Source organism: Panthera pardus, unplaced genomic scaffold, assembly GCF_024362965.1.
Source record: "Panthera pardus isolate Hobbes unplaced genomic scaffold, ASM2436296v1 HiC_scaffold_12, whole genome shotgun sequence".
Lineage (NCBI taxonomy): Eukaryota > Metazoa > Chordata > Mammalia > Carnivora > Felidae > Panthera > Panthera pardus.
Window position 1 is genome coordinate 60,701,740 of NW_026526677.1, and position 16,085 is coordinate 60,717,824.

A 16,085-nucleotide genomic window follows, 5' to 3' on the forward strand; every position below is an offset into this window, starting at 1 on the left:
TGTGTCCATAACAGTATTATTCACAATAGCTAAAATGTAGAAGCAATACAAGGATCCATTGGCAGATGAACAGATAAGCAAAATGTAGTATACACATACACTCAAATATTATTCAGGGAAGGACAGAAATTCTGTAACATGCTACAATATGGATGAACCTTGAGAACACTATGCTAAGTTAAATAAGTCAATCACAAAAAGACAAATACTATATGATTCCAATAATATGAGATCTTTAGAGTAGTCAAAATCATAAAGATAAAAAGTATGATGGTGGCTGCCAGAAGCTGGTGGGAGGCGAAATGGAGAGTTACTGTTTAACAGGCCGAGTTTCAGTTTTGTAAAATAAAAAGAGTTCTAGGATGAATGCTGGTGATGGTTGCATAATAATGTGAATGTATTTAATGCCACTGACCTGTACACTTAAAAATAGTTAGTATGGTAAGTTTTATGTTATATACATTTTACCACAATAAAAAAAAAGGAAAAAGTAAGGGGAATTAGAATTTACTAAATACGCTACAATGTGCTCAAAGTTCACAATGGTATCACAGTCATATTACCATAGGAGCCTGTTAACACTGGGGTAGAGGCCAATGAACTGAGACTTAAGATATTAATTACAGGGGGCGCCTGGGTGGCTCAGTCAGTTGAGCATCCAACTCTTGATTTCAGCTCAGGTCACGATCTCATGGTGAGACATGAGATCAAACCCTGCCTCGGGCTCTGTGCTGGCTGAGGAGCCTGCTTAATTAAGATTCTGTCTCCCCCATTTGTGCACGCATGTTTTCTCTCTCTCAAAAAAAGATATTAATTACAGGCAAATGATGACTGGTTCTCAGTAAAATCTGTAGGACAATAAGACAGCTTATAACAGGCTTTCACTGTACATATATACTTTAAATAAATCTGATCAATCTAAACAAATCTGATTAAAACACACACATGACACACAGAAAACAAAACAATCAATCCCTTTGCCTCCTCTCCCTTTCCAAAATTCAACTGGAAAAATCTCAGCTTTGGCATACCTGAACTCCCTCCCAAATGTCTCTATACTGAAGCAGTTGAATGTCCTAGAGAACATTGCCTGATTGACTGCTTTCACTTGAAAATTATGAATACCTCCCTACATATGATTACCTTGCCTCAAATGAGCACTCAGTTGGGCTTCCCACTCACCCTTTCCCCTTTGCTGATGAACTCACCTTCTGTGAGAAAATAGAAATCTTTGCAGGAGAATTCCATCTTCCCACTCCCAAATCTATGTGCCTGTCTGCACCTGCATCACCCAGTTACAATGAAGGAAGTGTTCCTACTCCCATCAAAAGCCATTCTCTCTTTTCCCTCTACTCTTTTACTTGCACTCCCTCTCACCTGGAATGATCTCTTTCAGCTACATTAATCAACCAATCAATTAATCAGTCTCTCTCCCCCACTCCCTCTCTTTTTTAGATATATTCAGTCATTCAACAAATATTTATCAAGCATCTACATTATCCCAGTACTACTCTAGCTGAATAAGACAAAGTCCCCGTGTTTGTGAATTCTATGAACTAGTAAAAGAAGCAGACAAAAAATTAAGCAAATAAATATGCAATGTCAAATCCATAATGGAAATTAAAGAGTAATACATGTGAATATGGAGAGGAACAGGGATGGGTGGTATGTAAGACGAGATGATCAGGAGAGGCTTCTCTGAGGAAGAGACACTTAAGACCTGAATAAATGAGACAACTAATCTTAGTAATACCTGGAAGCATTTTAAGCAGAGGGAGCAGTAAGTACAAATGTCCTAGATGAGACTATTTGGGGGCATGTAGGGCAGCAAAAAGGACAGCAAGACAAAAGTTTACTGAACCAGGAAAAGCATGGCAGAAAACTAAGATTAGAGATATAGCCAGGGGTCAGATTATGTAGGACTTTACAGTCCCACAAACAGTAAGTTTGAATTCTGTGTCAAGCATGAGAAGATACTAACGAGTTTTGAGTAGTGTTCTGATTTATGTTTAAACCACTCTGGTTGCAGAGAACAGACTGCAGGGGAGCAAAGGAAAAGTAAAGAGACCATTAAGAAATTATTATAATAGTCCAGGTAGAAACTGATGATGCCTTAATGGATTGCAGTCAGTATACAGCAGTATAAGCAAAGATAGATATTTTGAAGGTGGAGCCAAATGGTTTATTTAGAGATTGGATGTGAGAAAAAAGGAAAAATCAAGATGATCTCTAAATTTTTGGCCTGTTCTGAGAATACTGAGTGAATATAAACATGTTATAGTGTCTCCCATTCAAAGACACCAACATCTTCCTCAAAACATCACACATTTCTTGTTGCCCTTCATAGCACAGCTTCTCAAAAGAATTGTCTATTTATACTATCTCCACTTCCTCCTCTTCTATTTGCCAAGTAATATTCTACTATTGCACCAAAAGTAGTCAAGATTACCAATCATCTCCATGTTGCCAAATCAAATGGTTACTATTCTGTCTTCACCTTACTCAATCTCTCTGCAGCATTCACCTGCTTCTCCTTCTTTTTGTGTACTCCTATCTCCTTTGCAGACTCTTCCTAGCTATCCTCGACATGTCCAAGGTTAGAAACCTCCTTTCTTCATATGTTACATTCTCATCTAGATGATCTCATCCATTCCCATGGCTTTATATATTACCTATATGTTGATGTTATCCAAGTTTCTATCTTTAGCCCAAAAGCTCTCTTTCAGATTAGTAACATCTGTTAGACAATTCCACCTGTATTTCTTATAAGTACCTAAACCTAACATGAATAAATGAAACTCTTGGTATTCACAGCATCTATGATAAATTTTAATTGTATTTGCTTATTTATTATACATCTCCATCAATAAACAGAAAGCTGCACAAAGGAGCAACTAAGCCTTGTGTTTACTAATATATACTTAGCAACTAAATAGGGCTCAGCAAAAGTAGACACCAAGATTTACTAGACCCTGTCTCTACCCTCCAAATAGTCACATACTAATAGGATAGGCAGATACATAAACCGCAATGACAGTATGACATGACATGGTAAGTGCCACTGTCAGTGGTGAGAGGAAGAACGTGAGTGCTTCATGAATCCCAAAGAAGGGCCCTTAATAGCCCTGGAGTCAAGGAAGGCTTTTTTTTTTTAATATGAAATTTATTGTCAAATTGGTTTCCATACAACACCCAGTGCTCATCCCAACAGGTGCCCAAGGAAGGCTTTCTTAAGAAGACAACTTAAGAGTTTATTTTTGCAAGCATAGTTATTCAGTGCCTACTATACACTTTTTTCTTTTTTATATAATTATGTTCAAGCTTTACAGTAACTCTTCAAGGTAGGTATAAATATATTCAATTTTATATATGAAGCTTAGAGAGATTAAAAACCAAGTAGTTAGTAGGTAGTGGAACCAAAATTTGAACTGAGGTCAGTCTGCTTTTCAATCCCTCCACCTTCCTTTCTTTCTTTTCTTTACTCTTCTTTTTTTTTTCCTGTATCACAAGGCATCACCAAAAATAGTATCTTTTATACTTGCCACCTACTATTTGTTTGACCTAAAAGAAATCACTATACCTCTTGACTTCAGTTTTTAGCATGGGGTTCAATTACCAGTCAGTCTCTAAATCCTCCTCATTCTAACTCCCTCATTTTCCTTTGTTATTAAAGATTGAGACTCATGGCACCTGGGTAGCTCAGTAGGTTACCGTTACTTGTCAGACTCTTGATTTCGGCTCAGATCACAATCTCACAATTCGTGTGAGACTGAGCCCCGCATCAGGCTCTGTGCAGACAGCCTGGGATTCTCTCCCTCTCTCTCTGCTGTTCCCCTACTTGTGCCAGCTCTCTCTCTCTCTCTCTCTCAAAATAAATAAATAATCTTTAAAAAAAAGATTGAGGGGTGCCTGGGTGGCTCAGTCGGTTAAGCACCCGACTTTGGCTCAGGTCATGATCTTGCGGTTCACGAATTCAAGCCCTGTGCCCATCTCTGTGCTGACAACTCAGAGCTTGGAGCCTGCTTCCTGTGTCTCCCTCTCTCTCTGCCCATCCCCTGCTCATCCTCTCTCATTCATTCTCTCTCATTCATTCTCTCTCTCTCTCCCTCCCTCTCAAAAATAAATAAAACATTAAAAAAAAAAAAAGATTGAGGCTCAGTTTTAAAACAGTCAGTGAGCAACCCTAGGCATTTCTTTCATGCTATAGCATCTAAGCATTTTTCATGGTGAAAATACATTCACAAATAACCACAGTAACATCTGTAGATCAGTTCACAGTTTACAAATTAGTTTCACACATTCATTATTTCATTTGATCTTCACCAACCCCGTGAGGTATTTTACAGAGGCCAGTGGAAGTGAAATGCCTAGCCTAGCTCTATCAGGTCTCTGGCCTCTAAAGCCCACCAGAAATTGAATTTAAGAAAATAGAGGGGTGTGGAAGGGGATGAAGACAGCAAATGACTCATAGAGGAAGCTCACCCAAGTGGCCTAGAGCCAGGAGAAATTAACAGGGACCAAGTCAGTTTCCCTTCCAAGGTAATGAGCGTTTAGCCATGGCACAGTGACCTACCACGTGGAACTGCTCTGTTTTCATTTCAGTAGTACCTTGAGTCCAGCACCAGAAAAGAAAATGTAAGAACACTCTTTGTACACTGCATACACAGGGTCTGAAGACAACATGGCATAAAAGAACAGATACCACCTTTAGAGAAGACTTGAATTTAGGTCCAATCTCTGCCACTGACTTGCTGAATAAAAAGTTCCCTCCCTCTGTGTTATCATAGCCCCTTGTGCTTCTGCCACATATACTTATCACATGAGGTTATAGACACCCATATTCCTTGACCTGCAATGGAAGGTAGCAACTTAGTCCAATTTCCATCTTTGTATCCCCAGCACCTGGCACCACAACTAACACTGAACAGATGATCCAGAGAATGTGTGATGATAGATGTCGTATTCAAAGCTTTTTGTATACATATGCATTCCACATTATAGTCTACCCAGGGAGTGCCAGGAAAATAGCAACCTTGTCTTCTTATCTCTGCTTCCTCTCTCACTTCTCCTACTTTGAGGACACTGCTCAAGAAGAGTTTGTTGAGGAGAAACAAAACAGTCCAAAAAGCTGGCCTTCGGAGGGAAAGAAATTAACCTATATGGTCCTCTTTCCCAGACTATAGTCTTTCCCACCATACCTACCTCAACCTCCAAATAACCCCTAACTTTCCCAGTCCACCTTCTTCTTCAAAAGACCATTGTTCTTCTCTCCAGTATCCCACCCTCCTCCCTCTACCCCATCCCTGCTATCCACTCTTCTTCCCTTGGCTCACAAGTCCACCTCTTTTCCTCCAGGTCAACAATGAAAGCTGCCACAGAGCCTTTCTTCCTCTCCCAGTCACTTGTCTCACAAAAGAGAGTCTGGGCCCAGCCCTACTGGACACCTTGTTCTACTCCCACTCTAGTCTTCAAGCTGTCCATTTTCCATCTTGCTTACTCCCTATGCTGTCCCCTCCCCTCTGGGAAGGAGGTAGGGGTCAAATCCTGGAAGAAAGATTGCTTATTGGCAGGCCCAAAGCAAGGCACAGATGAAGTAAGGAGACAGACTGGCACAGAATTTGTAGATGAAATCTCAAAGTAAGGGAAATAGGTAGGAAACGGAGAGCGTTTGGACCTCAAACACCACAAAAAGGTCCATACAAACCAGTAGGTTTATTAATAATGAGAAAGTTTAACCAACAGTTCTAAAAGGAAAAGAGAAGAAAGCCTAACCAAGAAGAGAAGGACCCAAGAGAGGGAAGGAAAAACTAGCTATGGAGGGTAAAGGATAAGAAAGGGAAGTATGAGGAGAGCAAGAAGAAGAAAGAAAATGGAGGGCAGGAGAAAAAACAGGGGAAGGAAAAATGAACAGGAGTAGGAAATAGAAAAATGGGGCAAGGAAGACAAGGAGGCAGAGTCACAGAAAAACTGGGGGGAGGTAGGGGATCAAAATCATCCAGGTAAGTTAGTATCAGGCCTAGTGTTTCTTGGTCCCAGATGATTAAGAAGGAAAGAATTATACAGAGTAAGACATTGCACAGCCCCCAAGGTCTGTCATTAACTAGGCTGAGTAAGGAGGGGGCTCCAGAAAAGATAGCCTAGTTTATATTTTTTTTAACATTTTATTTTATTTTTTTAGAGGGAACGAGAGAGAGCATGCAAGCAACCTGGGAAGAGGGATAGAGGGAGAGAGAGAATCTCAAGCAGGCTCCAGGCTCAGCACTGAGCCCCATGCGGAGCTCGATTCCATGACCCTGGGATCACAACCTGAGCTGAAATCAAGAGTCACACACTCCACTGACTGAGCCACCTAGGCACCCCAAAGATAGCCTACTTTAAAGCAGCTTTACACTCAAGTATCAAATCACTGGCCAGTTCACAGAAAAACCATTAACATGCCTTGACCTGTTTCTTTCCAACCCCACCTCCCTACATCCAACATACCTACACTCAACACTAAAATAATCAGCCTCTGCCTTGCCCATGAAGTCTCTGGGTCCTCAGCAGACCAGCAAGATGTCATCCAAAAGGCTGGCTGGAGGACAGGATACAAAGGCCTGCTCTCAAGTTCCCCTGTCTTCTACAGGATTGAAGGGGACATCTCTGCAGCCCATTCTAGGGTTTAACCAGCTTACTTTTCCAAAAGGCAGTTACAGTCTAGGGAAGCCAGAGTTACAAAAAGAACATCAAGCTCTTCACTGCGTAGATAAGGAAACTGAGGCCCACAGAGGCTACCGGAACAGGACCAGCCTGGGTCTCCTATCTCCCGGTTTACTCCACCTCTTAACAGGTTATTTATAATATAATGGCCCTCCCCAGCACCCAAGAGAAAACCCCCAGGGTCCCAGCAGGCCAGCACCTAAGCCAAGGTAGAAGAAAGCATCACCCAAACCACCAAAGAGAGGGTGTTAGCAAAGGAGAACGGCTCCTGAGGCACAGCAGTTCCCCCAAACCAGCTTCCCCTTCCCAACCTTTCCTAGCCAGAGCTGATTCCAGGTGCTGGCCTAGCCCTAGGCCGGCTCTATCTGAGGGTTCCGCCCTCAGCCCTTTCACTTAGAGTCTCTTTCCTTCAGAGACCCTAAAACCACCGGTCTGTGCGGCACCACTCCCCGGAAGCCAATGGAGACCCCTCCCCCTCCCAGCAGTGCCCAGCTGGGCGTGCCCCAGGGTGGGCCAGCATTACCTGGTGGGGGGAGCTGGCCCCGGCATCTCTGGCTACTGTTTTTGTCGCAGAGCCGCACCTCTCCCGCCCAGCTAGCGGCACAACGCCCTGGCTCCACCCGCGCCGCTCTACTCAGCTGGGGCCGAGCTCCCAGCAGCTCAGCCGCCCCAGCTCCCGCTCTCGGTTGCAGCACGCTCCCGCCCTCGCAAGGCTCAGCGAAGGCGCAGCTTCGGGGTTGGTGAAGCAGAAGGGGCGGGGGAAGAAGGGAGGGAAGGAGGCGGGAGTAAACGGCGCTTCTCCCTCCCTCTCCCCCGAAGAAGCTCTGAGGGCGGGGAGACTGCTACCTTCCCACCCTCTCAGCTATTCTCCCCCACCTAGTCCCGCTACCTAGCAGGAGGTAATTTCTCGCTGGGGCTAGGCTTTCCAGGGCCTGTCAGAGTCCTGGGTGAGCCCCAGAGTCAAGGAAGAGAACCAGACCCGCTCTGTACCTTAGTTTCTGCATCTGTACAAGGACTCAAGGGCACTTCAGGTCAAACCAGGTATTTTATCAGATCAGCCTTCAGGGAAAGAGATGCACCCACGCCTCTATACCACCAAGGTGTCAGGTTCTAATTCTAATGCCCGAGGGGAAACTCTAGGTGGGCACTTACAGCTGCTTCTAAGCAAAGAAAGCTCAGCAGCAGCTACCATTTATTAAGTGCTATTGTGTACCAGACGCTTTACAAAACGTTTTGTGTAGGGGCACCTGGGTGGCTCAGTCGGTTAAGCGTTGTACTTTGACTCAGGTCATGATCCAGTAGTCTGTGAGTTCAAGCCCCTCAACTGGCTCTGTGCTGACAGCTGGGATCTTGGAGCCTGCCTCAGATTCTGTGTGTGTGTGTGTGTGTGTGTGTGTGTGTGTGTGTGTGTCCCTCCCCCACTCACTCTGTCTCAAAAAATAAACATTAAAAAGAATTTTTTAAAAAAACAAAATGTTTTGTCTGTCTCACCACAACCCGATGAAGTAGGCACTCTACCAAATCACATGTCAAAACTGAGGTCCAGGAAGAACGTGGTTTCATACAATAGGTATTTCTTAAGCACATATTGTGAATCAGGCATTGTAATGAGCCCTAAGCTGAGCAACACATTACAGGACATTCATTAACCCTGGCCCAGACCCCCTAAACCCCACCAGTGCCCCCACAATCATTTAACATTAAACAAAAAAGCCTTCATACATTTCCAAATGCTCCCTAAGAGGTAATATTATGCCACTAACTACCCCCCTCTACACCCTGCTCTTGAGATATATGGCAGGAGTCAGATTATGCAAGGTCTCTTCCAGGTCAGAACTAGGAGTTCGCGTTTTGTTCCGTTTTAACAATCAGAAGACTTTGGGTGATTTTAAGCAGAATAATGAGATCTAATTTACATCTTTAACAGATCACTGATTGCTGAATGGAGAATAAAGGGGAGGATGATAGAAACAAGAAAACAAGCTAGTAGGTTCTTTCAGAACTCCAGGCAAGAGAAGATAATAATGATTTTGACTAATATATTGGAAGACGAGCTGAAACAAAACAAGCATATTCTAAGGATATGGCTTGAAGAAGCTGCAGCAGAACTTAGTGAAAGATAGAATGTAATGGATGAGAGAGGAGAGTGACTTCCCCAAGACCACACAGCCAGAAAACGGCTGAGTTGTCCCAACTCTGGCCTGACTCCTAAGCCTATGCTTTACTTCTCTCTGCCATGTTAGTCATCTTTAGATCAACTGCCATAACCCCTATCCCTACTGCCTAGCAAAGAGCAGATAACCAGCATTATGCCTGATCAATAATTTAAGGATGCTAGACAGAAATTTTATGGTATTTATCCATTTTCCTTGTCAGATGTCTACACCTCCATTCAATGTGGCCAAATTATTTAACTGCAGAAGGATGTAAGGAAAGAATTCCATGAGGACAGAAAGAGCTCTTATGTTAAGTATCTTCCATCTTTCCCAGACCCTGAGCACCCATACTAGTCCACTTACCAGAAGTCCCAAATTTGATGGAGGAGATAGGGAATTTCTTGAAGACACCCACATTATAGAGAATTGGTCAGTAACACCGGCTGGGGGACCTACGACACCATGAGAACTCAGCTTCAAAGTCGTTTTAGGATGTTCCTTTAACCCCATACCCTTGTATCAATGTATACAGAGTTGATGAAAGTCAGGAACAGTCTTCTGCTTTGGACATAGTTTTTCAAAGTAATGATCAATAATCATAACATCTGATCTTACCCAACTTTCCACCCCATGTAGCATCCCCCCTCTTACAGATGGTTTTCTAGGTTCTGCTGAAATATATGTAGGTACAGACAGCTTCCTTGAAAACAGCACTATTAGACAATGCTTCCTAACATTCAGCCAGGTGCCTCTCTGTAAACTTCCAATTCTGCCTCCTGGAAAACATCCTTCAGAGCAAATATTAAAGGCTTTCAGATATATGTTATGGTAATCTATGAAGTCCCCGCACTTCTCTTCTCCAGGATAAATACTCCCATGTTCTATTCATCACCTGTTCATTCAATAACTACTTAAGATCTTGTATAAGCCACCAGGGATAGAAACATCAGTAAACAGGACCAACCTTTATGGTTTATGGTTTTAATATGATGGTTTTCAACTCTCCCTTTGCATCAAAATTGCCTGGGAAACTTTAAAAATATACACTGAAGGGCGCCTGGATGGCTCAGTCATTAAGCATCTGACTTCGGCTCAGGTCATCTCACAGTTGGTGAGTTCGAGTCCCACATCAGGTGAGCACGAGCCCCACTTTGGGTGAGCTCGAGCCCCGCTTGGCTCCAGCCCTGCTTCGGGTAAAAACGTGAGTCCCAAGTAAGCACCACTTCTCTCTCTCTCTCTCTCTCTCTCTCTCTCTCTCTCTCTCTCTCTCTCTCTCTTTTCCTCCCTCTGTCTCTCTGCCCATAATGGGATATTCTATCTCTCTGCCCCTCATTCACTTGCACCCTCTCTCTCTCTCTCTCTCTAATAAATAAAAATAAAAATAAAAAGAGTTTGGTTATGACTTTTCAGATACAACAGCAAAATCACGATCCATAAAATAAAAAGTTGGTAAATTGGACTTTATTAAAATGTACAACTTCTGCAAAAGATACCCATTAAGAAAATGGAAAGACAAGTCATAGACTGAAAAAATATTGGCAAAACACATATCTGATAAAGAACTTGTATCCAAAATGTACAAAGAACTCTTAAAACTCAACAGCAAGAAAACAACCCAATCAAAAAAAATGGATAAAATAATCTGGACACCCCAACAAAGATATAGAGAATATGAAGAGACAATCAGCATCATATGTCATTAGGGACAATAATGAGGTGCAACTACATACCTATTAGAATGGCCAAAACCCAAAACACTGATAACACCAAATGTGGGTGAGTATACAGCAACAAGGATTCTCATTCACTGCTGATGGGAATGCAAAATGGAACAGCCACTTTGGGAGACAGTTTGGCAGTTTCTTATAAAGCTAAATACAGTATAGGCTTACCATACAATTGGCAATTGCACTCCTAGGAATTTATCCAAGTGTGTTGAAAATTTATGTCCACACAAAACCTTGTCCACAAATATTTATTACAGCCATATTCTTAATTGTCAAAGTTTCGAAGCAACTAAGATACCCTTCAATAGATCAATGGGTAAACAAACATCCATACAACAGTTTATTATTCAACAATAAAAAGAAATGAACTTTCAAACCTCAAAAAGACACAGAAAAACCTGAAGTGAAAGAGTGTCAAATATAAAGCTAGGCTGAAAAGCATGATATTCTTGGAAAATGCAAAACTATAAAAGCAGCAAAAATATCCGTGGCTGCCAGGGGTTTAGAAGGGGGTTGGGGTAAGGATTAGCAGGTGGAACCCTGGGCACTTTTAACACAGTGAAACTATTCTATATGATATTGTAATGGTGGATAGGATACATGACATTATGCACTTGTCAAAACCCACAAAACTGTACAGCACAAAGAGTGTACCCTAATATAAACTATGGACTTTAGTTAGTAATAATGTGTCAATATTGGTTCATCAATTGTACCTAATTCACAACACTGCAAGATGTTGACCACTGACAAAGTGTAAGGGAGAGTGGTAGAAAGAGAGTACATAGGAGCTCTTTGTACTTTCTGATCAATTTTTCTGTAAGCCTTAAACTGATCTAAAAATAAAATGTATTAAAATAAAATAAAAAGTAAAAGTTTCAAGCAATATAAAGGACATACAAGACAAAGCTCATTTTCTTTTTTAGTAGATTCATTAAACATAAAATTACTCTGTCAAGTGGCTATAAAAATTTCTAAACACTCTCAATTTTTATGCTTATCTCATCGTAGACTGAGAACAGGTCAGACTCTACTTTGAGTAGTGGTGATCTAGGACATCTTCCACTATGCATAAACATGATACTCTAAGTGCAGTCTGTCCCCTTCAGAACATTGTTGGACTATCACCTCCTTTAACTCTACTTACCTCCAATAATTTAGTCTGAAGTTGCATTAGTTTTTAGCCACTGCAATGTCTTTGCTGACATTGAGCTCAGGCAGCCAAAACCACCATTTCTATAAGAATAGCATCATGCTAGGTCTTCTCCAGCCTGCCCATATGTTGCTATTTCTTTGAGACTTAAAATGTATAACTTCTCTGTCATCCTCCTTAAATTCCATCTTGTTGGCTTCAACCCATCTTTGCAAGCTCACTTGCTCACTTGCGCGCTCTCTCTCTCTCTCTCTCTCTCTGCCATCTAGAATAGTTTTCCCTTCCAGTCTTTATCACCTGTAAATCTAATAAGTATTCTATCTCTTCAAAAATTTATCAAACATCTACCATGTGTCCTTGCCTATACTAGGCTTCAGGGATTAAAGACAACTTAGAAATGGCCTATGTCTCCACTAATCACCACTAATAGTGGAGGCAAGCATATATAAAATGAAAAGTCCCACACTAGAAAACTGAATAAACAAAATAAACTGGATAAGGTAGAAGAAACAACAAAACATTATCATATAATATAAAGCAGGCCCACTAACATTTTCAGCAGGAAAGATCAAATTTAGGCATTTTCTATTGTAGATTTCAGTTCTCAAAAACCAGGTGCTGATTCAGTTATAGAAGGCTGGCTAGCTGGCTCACTCCTAGCCAGCCAGCCAGCTAGGTGCTTCTTTCAATGGTGGGTGCTACTATAGGAAGCTTGGCTAAACTTGGCTCCCTCTGATTAAACATAAGACTCATGAAAATGAGGCATACTGGTAAGAAGCCAGAATTCTATTTATTACTGAGGGTTAATAATGAAGGAAGCTTTATTACTGAGGGCTAATAACCAATCAAACTTACGATTAAGGAAGAAACTATAAGCTAAAGAAATAAAAAAGCAGACTCAAATGAGGTAGAAGGGACTTTAAAGCCAAAACTGTACATTCAAAGAGAGAAATTAAATCTTAGAGATAAAAAATAATTTGCGCAAGTTTACATAAGTTGGCAGTTAACTTGTTTTAGGTGCAATTACTCCTTGCATTTATATAGTCCTTTGGTTCACAAAGTAAATAATTCATAAGTTATTCTTCTGAGTCATGGACCCTGACCAGTAATGTTTTATCCATGTAATCACCTTAGGCCTGACCAGGCCCTTTTAGGTCACTTACCTGGCTTGTATACACATATGAGTTTATGACCCTCGGTAACACTATATAAAGGCTAATGATTGGTAATAATTAGCAAATTTTCTTTAGACACTACAGGTTTCAACCTAATGGCTTATGTATAGTGATTATACAGCCCATAGGAAAAAGAAAGATTGTTTTTATTTGATTATTTTGCAACCACAAATAATTTTAAGAACAACGCATTTACTGATTGAAAATTACAATTTTCCCATATCACCAGTTAAATGTAGGAGGAAGTCAGGCAATAATGATGACTTTGCTTATAAAGTAGTCATCGAACATACTATTCTTTCTTGTAATTAGATGGCAAGGCCAGTTGCCTATTAAGTACCATGAAATGAGGTACAGTATAAAATAAATAGAAATGCCTGGGTGGCTCAATCGGCTAAGTGTAGACTCTTGATTTTGGCTCAAGCCATGATCTCATGGTTGGTAAGTTTGAGCCCCGTATTGGGTTCAGCACCATGTCACCATGGAGCCTACTTGGAATTCTCTCTCCTTCTCTCTGCCCCTACCCCACTCATGTGCTCTCTCTCCCTCTCTCTCTCAAAATAAATAAATAAACTTAAAAAATTAAAAATAAAAATAACAGCTTACAAAAATACTGCAAGAAAAGAAAGAAGCAATGGAGGAGATAGCATTTGGGCTGGATATTGAAGAAGCAGAATTTTTATAGATAGAGGTATTGAGATTGGGGATAATGGTAGAGAATTCCCCTGAGGAAACCACAAAAGCAAAGACTCAAAGGAGGAAAAAGCATTCACTCTGTTTAGACAATAGTAAATAGTCTGATAATTCAAGAAAAGAGCAAATAATCTCATCATTCATTCACTACTTACTGAATATGTTCTACATGCCAGACACAGTGCTAGTCATAAGGGATGCAAACATTAGGAGACCTACATCTTAGAAGCAAAGCATTTTTAAATATAAGAGAAGACAAAGCTGTGTCACTGACAGTGGGACTTAACAGATCCAAAATCTGTTCCTGCTTCAGTCATCCCCCTCTCAGTAAATAGCAACTCAACTCTTTCAGTTAGTTAGCCAAAATTTAGATTCGGCCTTGACTTCACTTTTTCTATTGCCTCTACATCAAATCCAACACAAAGCCCAAAGCCACACTGACAACCCGGTCAGTAGAAATGACTACCATTACTTCTGATCATCAGATGCTAGAATGGGTAGCTCTGCCACTCCTGGCAGTGTGAGAATTCAACCTCAGTTGAAGAGCCACCAGCATCAATGCCACTTCAATGCCAGAGACTCAAACTTGCAGGCCGATGCTACTGCTTCTGCCACCAAAGACAGAAAGTTAGTTCCCCATTACTTTTTCTCTCATGTCATTAAATCCTAAATCCAAGTGCAGTTTTGGTGAAAGCTAGGTCACTGCTCTAGAAGCGGAGCAATTTGAAAAGCAACTATCTAAGATAAGATACATTTTTAGCACTTTTAGGGGATAGCATCTTTGCCCCCAAGAAGACTCATAAGTTGGGGAACACCAAATGCTATGCAGTAAAAACAAATGATACCTATTCACTTCAGTTATCTGTTCCTTGTACTTTTTCTTCCCATATGTAAATTGTTTTTTAAAAATACAGCCTATCATCCCTAATTGTGAGGGAAATGCAAATCAAAATCACAGTGAGATATCACCTCACACCTGTTAGAATGGCTGTTACCAGAAAGATAAAATATAACAAGCGTTGCTGGGATGTGGAGAAAAGGGAGCCCTTGTCCATTGCTGGTGGGCATGTAAATTGGTACAGCCACTATGGAAAACATAGTGAATGAATATTCTTCAAAAAACTGAAAATAGGGGAGCCTGGGTGGCTCAGTCGGTTAAGTGTCCAACTTTGGCTCAGGTCACGATCTCGCAGTTTGTGGGTTCAAACCCCGTGACGTGCTCTGCGCTGACAGCTCGGAGCCTGGAGTCTGCTTCGGATTCTGTGTCTCCCTCTCTCTCTGCCTCTTCCCTGCTTATGCTCTGTCTCTCTCTCTCAAAGATAAATAAAACATTTTTTAAAAAATTATTTTATATTTATTTATAATCCAAAGCCGGTTCCAGGCTCCAAGCTATCAGCACAGAGCCGGACACAGGGCTCAAACCCACAGACCATGAGGTCATGACCTGAGCCGAAGTCAGAGGCTTAACCAACTGAGCCACCCAGGTGCCCCTGTAAATAAAACATTTTTTTAAAGTTAAAAAAAAAACAAAACAAAAAACAAAATAGAACTACTATATGGTCGGGGCGCCTGGGTGGCTCAGTCGGTTAAGCGGCCGACTTCGGCTCAGGTCATGATCTCGCGGTCCGTGAGTTTGAGCCCCGCGTCAGGCTCTGTGCTGACAGCTCAGAGCCTGGAGCCTGTTTCGGATTCTGTGTCTCCCTCTCTCTCTGCCCCTCCCCCGTTCATGCTCTGTCTCTCTCTGTCTCAAAAATAAATAAATGTTAAAAAAAAAAAAAAAAAAAAAAGAACTACTATATGGTCTAGAAATTCCACTTCTGGTATTTATCCAAAGAAACATGAATTTAAAAATTTATATGCATGATGAAGCACTATTTACAATAGCCAAGATATGGAAACAATCTAAGTATCAATTGATGGATGAATGGTTAAAGAAAATGTGATCTATACATACAACAGAATACTGTTCAACCATAAAAAAGATGAAATCTTAGCATTTGCAACAACATGGATAGACCTCAACATTATGCTAAGTGAAACGTCAGAGAAAAACAAATATGTATGATCTCACTTATATGTGGAATCTAAAAAAAAAAAAAATCTCATAGATAAACACATAGAACAGATTGGTGGTTGCCAGGTGGGCAGGGGAAAGGGTTGGTGAAACAGGTGAGGGGAGTCAAAAGGCACAAACTTCCAGCTATAAAATAAGTAAGTCTTGGGAATGTAATGTACAACATTACATGGTGATTTTACCATGGTGATTATGGTAAAATATACTGTATTACATATTTGAAAGTTGCTAAGAGAGTGAATATTAAAAGTCCTCATCACAAGAAAAAGGAAAGAAAAATATTGTAACTATGGTGACAGATGTTAACAATGTGGTGAACATTTCACAACGTATACAAATACTGAATCATTACGTTGTACACCTGAAACTAATATAATGTTCTACGTCCATCATACACCAATTTTGTAA

At 41.0% G+C, this 16,085-nt stretch overlaps 1 protein-coding gene across 4 annotated transcripts in view; it reads right to left on the reverse strand.

Annotated features, from left to right (window-relative positions):
* Positions 1-16,085, reverse strand: part of PAK1 (p21 (RAC1) activated kinase 1) — a 154,683-nt gene that overhangs the window by 78,232 nt on the left and 60,366 nt on the right. For 2 of the 4 annotated variants that reach the window (XM_019449917.2, XM_019449915.2), the window contains exon 1: positions 7,223-7,423. The exons of the other annotated variants lie outside the window; for them this stretch is intronic. The gene's annotated coding sequence lies outside the window, so the exon portion shown is untranslated. Of the gene's footprint in view, positions 1-7,222; positions 7,424-16,085 lie in introns of those variants that run through there. 4 annotated transcript variants of the gene reach the window in all.